The sequence below is a fragment of the Neofelis nebulosa genome, chromosome 5 (genome assembly GCF_028018385.1).
Source record: "Neofelis nebulosa isolate mNeoNeb1 chromosome 5, mNeoNeb1.pri, whole genome shotgun sequence".
NCBI classification, from domain to species: Eukaryota; Metazoa; Chordata; class Mammalia; order Carnivora; family Felidae; genus Neofelis; species Neofelis nebulosa.
Window position 1 is genome coordinate 46,887,951 of NC_080786.1, and position 18,688 is coordinate 46,906,638.

General features: G+C 38.3%; 1 long non-coding RNA gene across 2 annotated transcripts in view; it reads right to left on the bottom strand.

The window, feature by feature from the left end:
• LOC131512038 (uncharacterized) overlaps positions 1 to 18,294 on the bottom strand; it is a 52,604-nt gene extending 34,310 nt beyond the window's left edge. Inside the window, exon 1 of one of the 2 annotated variants that reach the window (XR_009261884.1) lies at positions 17,622 to 18,294. This is a non-coding gene — a long non-coding RNA (uncharacterized LOC131512038). The remainder of the gene's footprint in view (positions 1 to 17,621) is intronic. The other variant, XR_009261883.1, reaches the window with a different exon arrangement.
• Between the last annotated feature and the right edge of the window lie 394 nt (positions 18,295 to 18,688).

Genomic DNA, 18,688 nt, shown 5'->3' on the forward strand with positions numbered 1-18,688 from the left:
TAACAACAGCTAATGAACTGATCAAAAAGGATTTAAATAATATAACAGAAAGTGAATTTAGAATAATAGTCATAAAATTAATCGCTGGGCTTGAAAACAGTATACAGGACAGCAGAGAATCTCTTGCTACAGAGATCAAGGGACTAAGGAGCAGTCACGAGGAGCTGAAAAACGCTTTAAACGAAATGCAAAACAAAATGGAAACCACGACGGCTCGGATTGAAGAGGCAGAGGAGAGAATAGGTGAACTAGAAGATAAAGTTATGGAGAAAGAGGAAGCTGAAAGAAAGAGAGATAAAAAAATCCAGGAGTATGAGGGGAAAATTAGAGAACTAAGTGATACACTAAAAAGAAATAATATACGCATAATTGGTATCCCAGAGGAGGAAGAGAGAGGGAAAGGTGCTGAAGGGGTACTTGAAGAAATTATAGCTGAGAACTTCCCTGAACTGGGGAAGGAAAAAGGCATTGAAATCCAAGAGGCACAGAGAACTCCCTTCAGACGTAACTTGAATCTATCTTCTGCACGACATATCATAGTGAAACTGGCAAAATACAAGGATAAAGAGAAAATTCTGAAAGCAGCAAGGGATAAACGTGCCCTCACATATAAAGGGAGACCTATAAGACTCGTGACTGATCTCTCCTTTGAAACTTGGCAGGCCAGAAAGGCTTGGCACGATATCTTCAGTGTGCTAAACAGAAAAAATATGCAGCCGAGAATCCTTTATCCAGCAAGTCTGTCATTTAGAATAGAAGGAGAGATAAAGGTCTTCCCAAACAAACAAAAACTGAAGGAATTTGTCACCACTAAACCAGCCCTACAAGAGATCCTAAGGGGGATCCTGTGAGACTAAGTACCAGAGACATCACTACAAGCATAAAACATACAGACATCACAATGACTCTAAACCCGTATCTTTCTATAATAACACTGAATGTAAATGGATTAAATGCGCCAACCAAAAGACATAGGGTATCAGAATGGATAAAAAAACAAGACCCATCTATTTGTTGTCTACAAGAGACTCATTTTAGATCTGAGGACACCTTTAGATGGAGAGTGAGGGGATGGAGAACTATTTATCATGCCACTGGAAGCCAAAAGAAAGCTGGAGTAGCCATACTTATATCAGACAAACTAGACTTTAAATTAAAGGCTGTAACAAGAGATGAAGAAGGGCATTATATAATCATTACAGGGTCTATCCATCAGGAAGAGCTAACAATTATAAATGTCTATGCGCCAAATACCGGAGCCCCCAGATATATAAAACAATTACTCATAAACATAAGCAACCTTATTGATAAGAATGTGGTCATTGCAGGGGACTTTAACACCCCACTTACAGAAATGGATAGATCATCTAGACACACAGTCAATAAAGAAACAAGGGCCCTGAATGATACATTGGATCAGATGGACTTGACAGATATATTTAGAACTCTGCATCCCAAAGCAACAGAATATACTTTCTTCTCGAGTGCACATGGAACATTCTCCAAGATAGATCATATACTGGGTCAAAAAACAGCCCTTCATAAGTTTACAAGAATTGAAATTATACCATGCATACTTTCAGACCACAATGCTATGAAGCTTGAAATCAACCACAGGAAAAAGTCTGGAAAACCTCCAAAAGCATGGAGGTTAAAGAACACCCTACTAACGAATGAGTGGCTCAACCAGGCAATTAGAGAGAAATTAAAAAAATATATGGAAACAAATGAAAATGAAAATACAACAATCCAAACGCTTTGGGATGCAGGGAAGGCAGTCCTGAGAGGAAAATACATCGCAATCCAGGCCTATCTCAAGAAACAAGAAAAATCCCAAATACAAAATCTAACAGCACACCTAAAGGAAATAGAAGCAGAACAGCAAAGGCAGCCTAAACCCAGCAGATGAAGAGAAATAATAAAGATCAGAGAATAAATAAACAATATAGAATCTAAAAAAACTGTAGAGCAGATCAACGAAACCAAGAGTTGGTTTTTTGAAAAAATAAACAAAATTGACAAACCTCTAGCCAGGCTTCTCAAAAAGAAAAGGGAGATGACCCAAATAGATAAAATCATGAATGAAAATGGAATTATTACAACCAATCCCTCAGAGATACAAACAATTATCAGGGAATACTATGAAAAATTATATGCCAACAAATTGGACAACCTGGAAGAAATGGACAAATTCCTAAACACCCACACTCTTCCAAAACTCAATCAGGAGGAAATAGAAAGCTTGAACAGACCCATAACCAGCGAAGAAATTGAATCGGTTATCAAAAATCTCCCAACAAATAAGAGTCCAGGACCAGATGGCTTCCCAGGGGAGTTCTACCAGACGTTTAAAGCAGAGATAATACCTATCCTTCTCAAGCTATTCCAAGAAATAGAAAGGGAAGGAAAACTTCCAGACTCATTCTATGAAGCCAGTATTACTTTGATTCCTAAACCAGACAGAGACCCAGTAAAAAAAGAGAACTACAGGCCAATATCTCTGATGAATATGGATGCAAAAATTCTCAATAAGATACTAGCAAATCGAGTTCAACAGCATATAAAAAGAATTATTCACCATGATCAAGTGGGATTCATTCCTGGGATGCAGGGCTGGTTCAACATTCGCAAATCGATCAACGTGATACATCACATTAACAAAAAAAAAGAGAAGAACCATATGATCCTGTCAATCAATGCAGAAAAGGCCTTTGACAAAATCCAGCACCCTTTCTTAATAAAAACCCTGGAGAAAGTCGGGATAGAAGGAACATACTTAAAGATCATAAAAGCCATTTATGAAAAGCCCACAGCTAACATCATCCTCAACGGGGAAAAACTGAGAGCTTTTTCCCTGAGATCAGGAACACGACAGGGATGCCCACTCTCACCGCTGTTGTTTAACATAGTGCTGGAAGTTCTAGCATCAGCAATCAGACAACAAAAGGAAATCAAAGGCATCAAAATTGGCAAAGATGAAGTCAAGCTTTCGCTTTTTGCCGATGACATAATATTATACATGGAAAATCCGACAGACTCCACCAAAAGTCTGCTAGAACTGATACATGAATTCAGCAAAGTTGCAGGATACAAAATCAATGTACAGAAATCAGTTGCATTCTTATACACTAACAATGAAGCAACAGAAAGACAAATAAAGAAACTGATCCCATTCACAATTGCACCAAGAAGCGTAAAATACCTAGGGATAAATCTAACCAAAGATGTAAAAGATCTGTATGCTGAAAACTATAGAAAGCTTATGCAGGTAATTGAAGAAGATATAAAGAAATGGAAAGACATTCCCTGCTCATGGATTGGAAGAATAAATATTGTCAAAATGTCAATACTACCCAAAGCTATCTACACATTCAATGCAATCCCAATCAAAATTGCACCAGCATTCTTCTCGAAACTAGAACAAGCAATCCTAAAATTCATATGGAACCAAAAAAGGCCCCGAATAGCCAAAGTAATTTTGAAGAAGAAGACCAAAGCAGGAGGCATCACAATCCCAGACTTTAGCCTCTACTACAAAGCTGTCATCATCAAGACAGCATGGTATTGGCACAAAAACAGACACATAGACCAATGGAATAGAATAGAAACCCCAGAACTAGACCCACAAACGTATGGCCAACTCATCTTTGACAAAGCAGGAAAGAACATCCAATGGAAAAAAGACAGTCTCTTTAACAAATGGTGCTGGGAGAACTGGACAGCAACATGCAGAAGGTTGAAACTAGACCACTTTCTCACACCATTCACAAAAATAAAGTCAAAATGGATAAAGGACCTGAATGTGAGACAGGAAACCATCAAAACCCTAGAGGAGAAAGCAGGAAAAGACCTCTCTGACCTCAGCCGTAGCAATCTCTTACTCGACACATCCCCAAAGGTAAGGGAATTAAAAGCAAAAATGAATTACTGGGACCTTATGAAGATAAAAAGCTTTTTTTATTTTATTACATGCATGTTCTGTTTAACAAGACAATATTACCACAAAATGCCAAATCCACATTTCTTCATCTTCTGCAGTAACTTGAACCAATACGGCACTTCTGTTAATATCAGATAATATTACCAAATCTAACACCTTACCAGATAATACAGCAGTTAGTTTAGGGACCAAAGGATCAATGGCAATGTGGGGCGGGGGAGGAAAAGTGCATATAAATTTGTTTTGTAAAGTCAACTAAGTAAAAAATTAATCCCAGAAAGTGTTAATAAATTTAATATGGCCTTATGTGCACCAAAGTAATAATACCTGCCTTAGAAGGGTGATCACTAAGTCTAGATAATCTGGACTGCAGAGTCATGGGATCATAAGTCTTCTCTTTTCCAGACATGATACTTTCAGCCTCCTCTATTCTCTTCCTTGTCTATCAGCTTCTCTGCTACCTTCCTCCTGGGGGACCTAAGACTCTCCACACACCTTTCATCTTAGGTCATGAACTGCTTGTTCTGACCAGTGATACAGCCAGCAAGTGAGAGAACCAAGTTGCTATAAGGCTTGGCAAACCAGTGTGAAATGTTTTAGTCCTTTATTATACAATTGTCGTGGTTTAATTAAGAGAAACAAATAATGATTCATAAATGGATGAAGCACTTTGTTAAATAGGAAAACAATAACAACATTCAGATATTTAAAGCAAATGTAATTTTGTTTTCTATGACTGATCTGATTTTCCTTTGAGATCTTCATCTCTTTGGTAAATGAGAAAACAAAACACTTTTTTCAATTCCTGAACTGTAATATCTCATTTCTTCCCTATTAAACTATCTCTTCTGGTTGATTCTGTCTTTCTCAGTTAAGGCTTCTGGATGCCCTCTCTTCCCTCATGCTTTTTGGAGACAAATAAATGAACTTTCTAAGGTTGGCAGAGGTTACAAAGAAGGATGTTCAAAAGCACAATGTTTTCAGGAAAATATCTCTTAGCCATAGATGTTCTTTTATACTCTCATCAGATTTTGTCATCTCTCTCCACAGTCTGACAGAGCTTATAGCTTGGGCTCCCTACTTCCCCTTCTTTTCTGCATCACATCTTGCTTCTTCTGAAGGGCTTAGCCTCAAAACAGAATCCGGATATTCCACACACCAGGGAAGGAGCAAAAGATCTAGTCAGACCTCTGGCTCCAGATCCCTCTGTGGAAGCTATAGAGATTTGGAAATTCCCTTTATATTGCAGCAATACTAAAATTTTAAGGCTGTTGTCTTGCTAAGAATAAAAAACACAATTTGCAATGCAAAACTTAGTACTGATGTTCTCTCACTCTTTTCTTGTTTTATTCTCTGATGTAGTAATGCTAATCTTCCTCAAGGCAGAGTAAAGCAATATAAAGGATAATATATTAAAAAGAAACATCATATGAATAGATACATCAAAATATATTACCATCATTTCATTTATAAATACTGTGGAGAAAAGAAAAAGGAAATACTACATCTTTCCTTAGTATTGTTCTGAGTGTCCCTTTCTAACAGGGTCAAAACTTGACAGCCAGGCATTTGAATTTTCCACAAATTTATTCATCTCATCTTGAACTATTCTTGAGACATATGTTAAACACATGTTCCAAACACAAGAGATTAATCATTGTTTCTCTAAACAACGTTTATTTTTCTGTCTCCATATCTTTGCTCAAGCCTTTATCACTACCTAGAAGGTCCTTCCTTTTTTCATTCATTTGGGCCAACTCAGATCTCATCTCTACCATGAAGTCAGGCAATATTGAAAACTCTCTGTCTAGGACTCTTGCATATCTCTATTATATATTGTATCTCCATTATAACAGCTTCTTTTTCTTTTATGAATTAGAGATACTTCTTAAAGGATCTGTCTCCCACACTAAAGTGCATAGCTGCAGGGCAGGAACTGTGAACAATTCACCCCAGTTTCACCCACAATACCCAGCAAGGTGCCTTAAATGTATTACATGATATGTGGCTACAGTTATACATATCTGTGATGTTGGGTGAATGCAAATGAAAGGGAGAAAAATGTCTTCTTCTTAGTTATTTCTTGTAAAATTCAAAAGAAGTATGCCTGGCCTTTTGGAACTAAAAGGAACCTAATACAATAGAAGTCTCACCCACAGCCTATATAATACAGAGGACTTCACAAATGACAGAATTTCTTCAAAAAGAAAAATACTTTTCTATCAACTAACTTATTAAGAGAGTCTACTTAGAAAATTTGCTTTAAAATCTCTATGACTTTTGCAAATAGTAATGCATTTTCTTATGCCACTTGGAAAACTACATGAAATTAGGTATTCAGATCTTGATATCCAAATATTGAAATAATATAGATTATTTATTGTAACTTCAGAAGAGTAATTACCGTAATTAAAAGGTCAAGGATAGTAATTCAAAGGAAATCAAAAGTAAAATCTTAACACAGACTAATTTAGTCTAAAGAGTATAGCTTAAAGTATATTAACATTCTTAAAGAGTGGGAAGGCAAGATGAGATACTGTTTTTAGAATATAACCAGGAATAACTTAAGTAGCCAAAACTGGTGTGATGGATTAGTTAGGTAGAAAGTAATGGCAACAAATTTTTGTTGGTTGGATGGGATAAAGGTCGAAAGCATATTCTGAACAGACCACATCATCTTTGAGACATACACCGACATTTATGTTGACATAGTGATAGCCAGAATGACCGAATGGACCCAATGCCCCCCAACCTTCACAGGGCCATGGGGAAAACATATGGAAAATGAAACAAGAATTGTAAGAAATTTTAGAGAGAAATTAAAAATAGCTCAGTAGTCATACAAGTGTTAAGAACCAATCTTAAATAAATAGCAAACACAATCTCATTACACAAGAAAGGATGTAATACATATTTGTTGTAATACACATTTACCAAAGTTGTAATACATATTTACCATATTGCCCAGGAGCATAGTCCTTATCCATTACTTTACACCATCTCTCCAAAGCAGCGTATGGAAAGTTGTTCTGAGTCAGACCATTTAGTGAGAAATGCTCTCTGACAGCAGTGCCAAGGAACATTTTCTTGATGGATATAATCAGTCACAAAATCCTCTATTCCCACTCTCATGCTTCATCCCGTCACTAAATATTATCTGTACTTCTATTATGTGCAAGACTTCATTCTAATTTCCATTTTCCAGACGGTTGAGTCATAGCACCTGTTCTTAAGAAATCACAATCTGGGGCACCTGGGTGGCTCAGTCAGTTAGACATCCAACTCTTGATTTTGGCTCAGGTCATGGTCTCACAGTTTGTGAGATGGAGTCCCATGTTGCGCTTAGCGCTGACAGCACAAAGCCTGCTTGGGATGCTCTCTCCCTCTCTCTCTCTGACCCTCCCTCCACTCTCAAAATAATTTTGAATAAAGAGAAAAAAAAACACAATCTACTCTGGGACAAAGAGATACCTCTACTCTAGGAGAAGAAATAAATGCCACCAGAATTTCTTTCAGGGTTTCATAGAAAAGAGATTATCAAATATTCCAGCTCAGTGCTCTGTGCACAATCAATATTGGTCAAATAGATAAATGAATAGATGAATTCATAAATCCAGAAATTTACCTAAGTTCCATCTAAATACATTAGAGATTTTCAGCCTATATCACATCTGAAGCATAAATTAGCTCTATATTACATACATCTATGTACATAAAAATAATGCCTTGCAAGCTTCTATGAGTAATACTGCTTCTTATGATGCTTGGCCTATCACTAAATGTCTGCAACATATGCCATTTTGTGCAGTTTGATAACATGCCTCCTTAGATTTAATTATTTAAGACTTTTTAAAAATTTTTTTCAATGTTTATTTATTTTTGAGAGACACAGAGAGAGTGTGAGTAGGGAAGGGCAGAGAGAGAGGGAGACACAGAATTCAAAGCAGGCTCCAGGCTCCGAGCTGTCAGCACAGAGCCTGATGCAGGACTCAAACCCACGCACCATGAGATCATGACATGAGCCGAAGTCGGACTCCCAAACGACTGAGCCACCCGGGCGCCCCTAATTATTTAAGACTTTAAATGTAATAGTTTCCTCTTTTTTTCTTCGATGATTCTATCTCCTGGCTGCCCTCCTATCCTTCTGGCTTCAAGTTTTCCATCTCCTTTGTGGCCTTCTCCTCTTGTATCTGTGCCTTTGTCTTGCCAGGGTTCTGTCCTTGGCTTTCTATTTTCTCCATTGTACATTTTGCTCTACTTGATAGCATCTGGCCCCATGGTTTCAGCGACACTCTTGTCCACTTACCATTCCCACATCTAGTTTCCCAGGTCAGATATATGTCCTAAGCTGAGACCCATACATCTACCTGAGTACTGGAAGGCTCTATCTGAATGGCACGACACATAGACACCTGACACTGAACAAATCCTATAAATGCTAGTGCCTAAATATTTCTGGATTCCATAACCTACATATTCTGCTCACTGCTACTCCTTTGCTCGAGTCCTTTATTATTTCTCAAATGGATCTGTTCAATATCACTTATCTGATTATTCTATCTCATGCTTACTTTCTCACCAGTGCACTGGGATCCATTCTCCACACCACTGAGATCGATCTTTAGAAAACTAATCTGATTTCTTTACTTCCCAGCTGAAAAGAGTTCAATAAGAACGCATAACTGAAAAGATAATTAGCTTGGTGTCTGCTGGCACTTAGGATCTATCCACTAACTACCTTTCTGCCTTCACCTTTGATCATACTTGTTGTTCTCTATAAAACAATGATTAGTGACCTTGCCAGTTTCCAGAATGTCCTCTTTTGTTTCTATATCAGTACAAGTGTTTCTTTTTCCACCCTTTCTCTATCCTTCATCTGATTAATGTAAATACTCATCTCTGAGTTTTCTCTTAGGATACCTCCTTCAGAAAGCTCTCCTGAACCATTGCAGCTTTTTATATACTGCACCAAATGCAGCAGACAGAATGTCATCTGTGATTAATCCTTGTTGTAGGTATGAATGTTTATCTAACATCAATTTAAGGCCTTGAAGGCCTTTTCTTGCTACTGAAAAAACTGACTGCAAAGATGATATAGGTTAAAATGACTGTAGCCATATTTGTTAATGGTTACTGATCTAGGGGCGCCTGGGTGGCTCAGTCGGTTGGTTGAGCATCCGACTCAGCTCAGGTCATGATCTCATGGTTCATGAGTTTGAGCCCCACATCGGACTAGCTGCTGTCATCACAGAGCTGGCTTGGGATCCTCTGTCCTCATCTCTCTCTGCCCCTCTTCCACTCACGCTCTCTCTCTCAAAATAAATAAACATAAAAAAAAAGAGTTCCTGATATAAAGTTTCAACCCTAGCTCTCTTAACTACCAATTTGGTGATCTTAAGTAAGTGTTTTCTTTTTTGTTTTGTTTTGTTTTGTTTAAACCTCTAAGCTTTTTCCCCTCTAGAGTGGATATAGTTCACTACTTCATTGGCTTTTTATCATATGAAATGAAATATTAAATGTGAATCACTGACTGAATTGCATGGAATTCAATAATTACATATATGCCATGGTAACTAATGAAATTTAATTTCACAGCCCTTTGTGTTAACATTAACCTCCATAGCTCATTTCTGACCTCAGGTATTTTCTTCTACTGACTGTGTATACGGATTCATCTGTATACAAGTTGCTGTTGCTAGTTCAGTAATCCCTCCCCTCCCAGTAGCCTGTCCTCTCTAACTATTCATCTTCTCTATGTCCCCTGACCAAGCTTTGAAGCAGGTCATCTCATTTATTGATCAAATCATCTCAAAAGGTGGAATTTTGTCAAATATTCAAGAAAAAAAAAACACAGTCACTTAAAATTGAATGTCAGATATCACTCCTAAATTTCCTCAACCATACTCTTGAGTTGGAGTTTCAAAAGTAGAATCACACTAAAGAATGCACCTTGTCTTTTCCCCAGCAGGAGAGGGGAGAGGATATGTGAAATGGCAGCTGTAGCAGCTTTGACTTCCATAAAAGTCAATTAAATTTAAAGATACGATGTAAGTAAAAGTACCATTTATCAATGTGTTATTTACACGTGATTTGTGTCTTTCCTATAAAATCAATAGTAGAGTTGCATTATCACTCACTTAATTTCTTTTTTACATGTATTTATTTTTGAGAGACAGAGAGAGACAGAGCATGAGCAGGAGAGGGGCAGACACAGAACCCAAAGCAGGCTCCAGGCTCTGAGCTGTCGGCACAGAGCCCAACGCAGGGCTTGAACTCACGAACCAAGAGATCATGACCTGAGCTGAAGTTGGATGCTTAACCAACTGAGCCACCCAGGCGCCCTGCATTATCACTCACTTAAAGACAAAATGTAATTACTTTTTATCCAATCCCACTAGTCATTCTTTTATTTTTCTTCTTTCTCATCTTCTTCTTCTCTTCCTTTTCTTTCCAAAACAGTTCAATCTTAAAGCCACTCAATGTAGGTGATGAAGGTAAATATTTGCACAGGTTTCAGGGATAGGAAAGAAGGGGAGTCCCCTGAGAAGTAGTGTTCTGAGTCCAAGCACAGTAAGGAGGGCATTCTTTCCCAACAACAGCCAAACATAAAGTATCACAACCCAGGATGTAAAACAGGATTTCACATAAGAAAGAGTCTGGCACAAGAGGCCTAATAAGGTAAGAAGGGTATTTATGCAGAAGGAAGGTGGCAATGGTGATGGCATAAAGGGAGGTTGATCAAATAAGTAATATATTTAAGATAAGAGGATCCTGCTTCCGCATTGCAACAGAAGTCAGTTCAAATATAGAAAGAAAAAACATTAGAATTAACCTTGTTTTGTAATTGGTGGCATCAATGTGAAATAGTGGTCTTCAATAGGTAGATAAAAATGGAGAAATATGGATGTAAATATATGTATCATGTGTATACGTGTATATTATGTGTGCATATGTGTGTTCAAATGCATGCATATATATACTCTAGCTTGTCCACTAAGTGGTATGGGACTAGTGATACTCTTAATAGTCATGAATGTCCATGACTCCCACTCAGATCTTGGCTTTTAAATACCATTCGCCACAGATAGGAAATAGGGCTTGTTGGAGGAAAGGCCAATTTTAGGTCTTAAGGTAATACAAGATGAACACAGAATATCCTTTTGTGCCAGAAACTAAAGAATTGCTCAAAAAACAAATGATGGAAACATGTCAGAAGAACAAAGTAGTAACGTTGAAGGATATTTATTACCCAACTGAGGAAAAATTATGCTTTTGGCATAAAAATGGATGTAGAAGTCAATGGAACAGATAAAGAGCCCAGAAATGGATGCAAACATACATGGTTGATTGTTTTTCACCAATGATGCAAGAAAATTCAGTGTGGAAAGTATAACCTCTTCAGTCAAGATGCTAAAACAGTTTTGCAATATATATGTATATATATATATATATATATATATATATATATATATATATACACACTCAACTCTTACTTTAAATCTTCACGTCATATTTTTAACAATCAAAATGGACCATATACTTATGTGTAGGAGCAAAACCTACCAAATTCCTAGAAGAAAACATAGAGTAAACTCTGAGTGAACTTCAGTTTAGTGAAGGTTTTATTAAATACAAAGCAAAGCAGAGTAGTAATCATTTAAAGTTTTTGAAAAATTTGGACTTTAGAAGCAATTTCCTTCAAAATTAGGGAGAGAACTTGAGTCTAGAATATATACAGCATTCTTACAACTTAATAAGAATAAAACATCCCAAATGGAAAAAAAAAATGTGAACAGATGCTTCATCAGTGAAGATATATGGATGGCAAATGAGTACATGCAAAGATACTCAACATGATTAGTCATTAAGGAGATGCAAATCAAAACCACAAAAAGATAATACTGCACACTCACTACAATGTCTAAAACTTTAAATACTGGTCATACTCAAGTATCAGTGAGGTGGTGAAGCAATCATAACTCTTACACACTTCTGGTGGGAATGCAAAATGGTATAGTTTTTTGGAAATGGGTAGCACATTTTTAAAAGTCAATAGGGCCAAGCCATTTCACTCCTAGGTATTTACCCAAGAAAAATGAAAGCATATGTTCATACAAAGATGTGTACACAAATTTTCACAGCAGCTTATTTGTAATAGCTTAAAACTGGAAACAACCCAAATATTCCCTAGAAGGTGAGTAGATAAACAAATTGTGGTATAACCATATAATAGAGTACAGCTCAACAATAAAAAAAAAAGAAATACCAAAATATCTACTTAAGTTTTTTCATTGGTATCATGCCTTCAACTACGGGCATTTAGTACCCCCCGCCCAAAATAATGAATTACAGAGGCAGTTAAATCTCAAAATCATCATGGTGAGTGAAAGAAGACAGGCAAAAAATAAAAGAATACATAATGTATAATTCTATTCACATAAAATTCTAGAAAATATAAACATATCTTTCTATATCTAGTCTATAACATAATAGCCCGTCATCCACAAAAGTGCCATGAAAGGTAAAGAAAGACCAACAAACTGTTCCAGGAATGTGAAGAAGCATGGCAACTAAATGTGAACAGATGAAAGCATGTTTGCTACTAAGGCATCACTGGGACAATTGGGAAGTTTGAGTGTGAGGTAAGGACCTTGTGGGAACCGCTGACAATATTTGAATGGAATCTGATTAGATGTAGTAATGTGTCAAAATCTATCTCTTGGTTCTGTTTGTATTGAAGTTACATTGAAGTATATTCTGGTTTGTAGGAAATGCTAAAATATTAGGGGTGATGGAGGCACGTATTTGGCCACCTACTCTCAAATGCTTCAGGAAAAATGAAATTGTTCTTTGCACCATACTTTCAATTTTTCTATAAATTTCAATCAACAGAAGGGTAGATAAATATAGATAGGCATAGATAAAAAGATTAAAATTAGCAGGATGGGCTAAAATAATAAACAATAATACTTTTTTTTCTATACAGCTATCTATTGAAATTTATAGAAAAATTACAGGACTGTTTTTCAATAACTCCATCTCTTTCATCTTCTTTCCCTAACTAAATGTCTCAAGATCTCCACCCTACCACCACCAAATGTATATACATTTCTCCCTGGAGGAACTCTGCCATCCTCCCCCAGCAAAGGTCTACAACAAGGTGGCCTCAAGATTTAATCTGACACAGAGATGCATTATTGGTCTACAGAATCTGTGCTTGTTTGTTTTCCCCTATGCTTGTTTCATCATCGTATTTTAGAAGCAGACAGTTCACTTTCTAGTTTTACAGGTCCAGAAATGAAGAGAGATTCTGCTCTCGGGTAGATCCCCAGAGTCTTATTTGTATCTGATTAGATGATGGTATTTGGGATTAGGGGGTTGATGAGAGCTAGACGAGATTTTGAACTTGAGTTGATGCTCTCATACATGGAGTCTTTGGGGGATGTTGGGATGGAGTGGCTGTATTTCCCATGTGTGATGGATATGAACCTTTGGGGCCAGAGAAGGGAGTGGTAGGCTGCAAAATGTACCACACGCCCAGACCCCCTACCCTAGTTCAAAAAGGAAATATTTACAGAAAAACTGTAGAAACTATGAATGTTACCTTTTTCAGAAAAAGGGCCTTTTCAACCATGATTCAATTAAAGGTCTTGAGATAATCCTGAGTTACTGGGTGAGCCCAAATCCACTGATAAGTTTCCTTATCAGATAAAAGGCAGAGGGGTATTTGAAGCAGACAAAAGAGGGCAAGATACAGATATAAAGAAAGGGTGTGATGTGAAGACAGAGTTGGAAACTGCAGTGATGTGGTCACAAGCCCAGAAAGCCAGGTCAGCCAAAAGCTGAAGAAACAAGTTGTCGCCTTGATTCCTCAGAGGTAGTATAGCCCTAGTGATTTCAGACTTCTGGCACCATGCTGGAGCCTGGATTTATAGGTGGGCAAAACTCACAAAGCCTCTCCCTCAAGGCATTTATACATTAGTGGGGGAGACATATGAGAAATATATCAGTCATCAAATAGTGATATGTGAACTGATGGGAAATAAAGCAGGAAGAAGAATATATAAATGCTGTTTGGGTTGATGCTATTTTTGCTTAAAACTCTTAATTATCCTCTGGGGCACCTGGGTGGCTCAGTCGGTTAAGCGGCCGACTTCAGCTCAGGTCACGATCTCGCGGTCCGTGAGTTCGAGCCCTGCGTCAGGCTCTGGGCTGATGGCTCAGAGCCTGGAGCCTGCTTCCGATTCTGTGTCTCCCTCTCTCTCTGCCCCTCCCCCGTTCATGCTCTGTCTCTCTCTGTCTCAAAAATAAATAAAACGTTAAAAAAAAATTAAAAAAAAAACCTCTTAATTATCCTCAATATCCATTTTCCTGAATGATACAAGGAAACATGGCTACCTGAGTAAAACTATATTCCTCAGCCTCCTTCATAGTTAGGCCATCTGACAATGTCTTAACCAATGGAATGTGAAGAGAAGCAATGTGTACAGATTCTAAGATACATACTTAATAAAGGATACCTTTCTTTCCTTTCCCCTTCTTGGTGGAAATGTGAACCAGCCTGAACAGGGACTCTAGGGAATGGTAGAGCGTCCAAATGGAAGGAATCTATGTTCCTGAATATAGATGTTTGGAAGGGGAGGTGACTCCCTGTCTATTTCTGGAATGCTATGCAAGAGATAAGTGCAATTCATTTTTTTTTTAATCTCAGTATTGGGTCTCTTTGTTTTGGCAGCTAAGCCTGTAACCTAACAAATAAATATTTTAATTTAGATGGTGAAGGCAGGCCTTTCTGAGCAGAGACCAAGCAGACTAAGGAACCAGAGGTTGTAGAGAGGCAGTATATTATGTTGAGAGTTGTATCTGCCCCAGTTTGGGTGGCTTTAAAAGCAAATTTTGAGGTGAAGTTTTGGGTGCAGGTACTTGTTTTGAGAGGTGATCCCAGTAAGCACAGATGAAGGAGTGGAGAAAGAAAGGGGGAAAAAGAGATCAAAGAGATCAAACATGCCAATGAGCAGGTCACCCTTGAGAGCCTTGGGAGCGCCATACCATTCAAAACCGTCTGAGGAACTTTAAGGAACATGTCTCAGAACTTTAAGGAGCATGTCTCCAAGAGATGAGGGACAAGGTATTTTACCCACCATACCCAACGCCCACAGAGAGTTTTCTCTGGAGGCATTAAAGACCTGGCACCTTTAAGCTTTACCCTGCAAACGCTGAGCAAGCCCCCAAACAATAATCAGAGAAAGCTCTCAGGCTGACAAGTATACAAACCAGGGGCCTGTGGTGGGAAGCTCTGAGCATGTGGAAACTTACTACTTCTCCCACAGATGAATTCAGAAGTAAGCCAAGGGACCATGTGGCAGGACATTAACAGTCCTATAGCAACGGGCACCTGGGTGGCTCAGTCAGGTAAGCATCCAACTCGATTTCTGCTCAGGTCATGATCTCAAGGTTCTTGAGTTTGAGCCCCGCATCGGGCTCTGTGCTGACAAGATGGAGGCTGCTTGAAATTCTCTTTCTCCCTCTCTCTGCCCCTCCCCTGTTCATGCTTTCTCTATCTCTCTCAAATTAAATAAATGAAACTTAAAAAAACAAAAACAAAAACAAAAACTGTCTGATAGCCAAGGTTCAAATTCTGGCTCTTCCACGTACTAGCTGTGTCACCTAGAGTCAGTTGCTTAGCCTCTCTGTCTCAGTTTCCTCATCTGTAAAATGGAGATAATTATAGTACTCACCCACTTCAGAGGCTTGTTGTATTATATATTATCAGAGATATGATGCACAATAATTAGAATACTCCTCTTCATATGGTGAGAGTTATTTGTTAGTTTATTTTTGTCTGAGACAAGAAATAAATTTATTAATCTAAACCATATTTAGGGCACCTGGGTGGCTCAGTCGGTTAAGAGTCCGACTTCGGGGGCGCCTGGGTGGCGCAGTCGGTTAAGCGTCCGACTTCAGCCAGGTCACGATCTCGCGGTCCGTGAGTTTGAGCCCCGCGTCAGGCTCTGGGCTGATGGCTTGGAGCCTGGAGCCTGTTTCCGATTCTGTGTCTCCCTCTCTCTCTGCCCCTCCCCCGCTCATGCTCTGTCTCTCTCTGTCCCAAAAATAAAATAAAAACGTTGAAAAAAAAAAAAAAGAGTCCGACTTCGGCTCAGGTCATGATCTCACAGTTCATGGATTCTAACCCCGTGTTGGGCTCTGTACTGACACGAGTTGTAGCTCAGAGCCTGAAGCCTGCTTCAGATTCTGTGTCTCCCTCTCTCTCTGTCCCTACCCTGCTCTGTCTCTCTCTGTCTCAAAAATAAATAAACATTAAAGAAAAATTTAAACCATATTTATTATTGAATCTTCAGTGTTTGTCACGAGCTGAACAATAGTAGTAGGTATTATATAAATGTTTATTTAATGAGTAGGCAAAAAAAAATTTTTTGACTGCTGCTAGACTTTTTGGATGTATGTAGGTATGTATCAGAGGGAGACCCAGACTGGTCACTTCTCACCCATATCCTCTAAGGACTATCCAGAAGACTTGTATAATATCACCCTAAGATGAAGTTTACTGTGGGGCCAGTGATTAACCTTGCTTCATGAAGGATCCGAAGTATAATTTAATAGAGTTTCACAAGCCTCTTTTCTTGGGTAACTTCCACATTCTCTTGGGTAATTTTCACATTTCATGGGAGGCTCAGTTCTAAATAAAACTAATGAAGTTTCTTGGCTAAATAGAAGAAAATCATGGTCTTGGCAGCTGGTTTTTTAAAGAAACCCTACATGCCAACAGTTGTGCCAGCGGTTAAGAATGGTGCCACTTGAAACCAAGCTAAACTTGAAAGGTTCCAGAAGATTTCCCCAAGAAACAGAAAGCTGAAGAAAAGCCAGGGAGCTTTTGTTACACCTATGGAACAGAGCACAGAATCCAGATGTAAGTACTGAGAAAAGAAAAGATGATACTCTACACGGCCGGCAACTAGAGACACCAGTGGCCCGTCGTGGAGGGTAGAGGACACCTAACGGAGATGAGGAAGAAAATGAACACGTATTGAATGTCTAATTAGGCCTCAAAACCTTGCACTTAAAAGTTACAGAAGCAGGGCACCTGGGTGGCTCAGTGGATGAAGCATCCAACTTGGGCTCAGGTCACGATCTCGCAGTTGGTGAGTTTGAGCCCTGCATTGGGCTGTGTGCTGACAGCTCAGAGCCTGAAGCCTGCTTCAGATTCTGTGTCTCCTTCTCTCTCTACCCCTCCTCTTCAAAAATAAATAGAAAACATTTTTAAAAATTAAACAAATAAAGTAAAAGTTGTAGAAGTGTTTTCATCTAATCCTCATGATGCTGTCTTGAATAATATTATGCATTAAGTCATGTTAATCTATCTCACTCCCAAATCCATGCTCTTTGCAGGCAATTTTAAAGGAGGGAGGGTGTCATATGGTCCCTAAGTATGAGCTGTGAACTACACCCAGAATGCTATGAACAAACTACTGAAGAATTTGCAAAAGTGCATGAAAATGAGAAAAGCCTTATAACTCTATGGCTGCCAGATCTTGGTCATTTCATGAACTCAAAAGCAAGGCCGGAAACATCCGTGGGCTTCATCCCTCTACAAGTATCTTCATAGTGAGGGTAAAGCTTCAGAACATTCCACAAAACAGAGAAAATCATAACAATGCCTTACCAGATGTCCAGGTCAATTTCAGATTCCAGAAACGGCACGAGAGGTCCTGCGATGTGACACTATTAGAATTCAATTTCTCCAGAAAGGTGAGGTGGTAAAAGCTTTGAAGCCAGCAGTAATTTCATGGGAAATAATGGTCGTGAGCATTTACTCCACTTTCGTTTGGTTCAGCTTTGCACTGAAAGTACTTCAACAAAGAATCCGTATGAGCCACAAAAGAAACAGATTTTGAATTTAGGTAGACTGCACCATATAGATAAGTATCTCGGTTTTGTTTTGTTCTGCTTTGCCTTTTGCCTTTTCGGTCAAAGGGTTTCAGTTTGTTTCCGTTTTTTGTTATCATGGTTTTTGGAGGCGGTGCTTGTATAGTTGTTTGTTTTGACTATTTTCCATCACTGGGAAATACAAATAGGTTAAGGAAGTGAGATCAAGGTTTAAAGCTCTGTTAAAATTTCTTCAGAGATGCTGGAGAAGAGAGAAGTGCCAGGGTTTGGAGCGTGCAACTGCATCCAATAACAATATCTCAATTGTCTCAGCAAGCACAAAGGAACAAGGGGCAGTGCTTTCCTTTCAGATACTTGGTCTGCAAAACTTCTTTGGGCGGGTTTTCTTTGTATTTTCAGGCAATAAATTTCCTGATGACATAAACCCCGTCATCTTGTTTCACGTTGTGGAAATGCCAGGCCAGCCTCATGTGTTGTTGAATTAGGGAGAAAAAAAATATTATTTGGATTTCTATTGACAACAAGAAAAAGTTTTGATTGGATTGAGCTATATAAAATTACTGATACTGAGCTATTTTTTTTCAAAGCTTCAGAGCTGTATTTTTTTTACAGCTTCCAAGTTGCAATTTCCTATGACTCAGAATATTGAACCAATTTCCTATGAATAAATTTCCTATGATTAAAAGTATTCCTGATGCTTTTACTGGGAATAAATGATTCCCCCACTAATATTTCTATAGCTCAGTAAGATTTTGGAGTATACTCTTGATTACAAAAGTTAAATACAATTATGGTATGAGAGACTATCATCTAAATTTTTGGAAATGGTAGTATTTGTAAAGC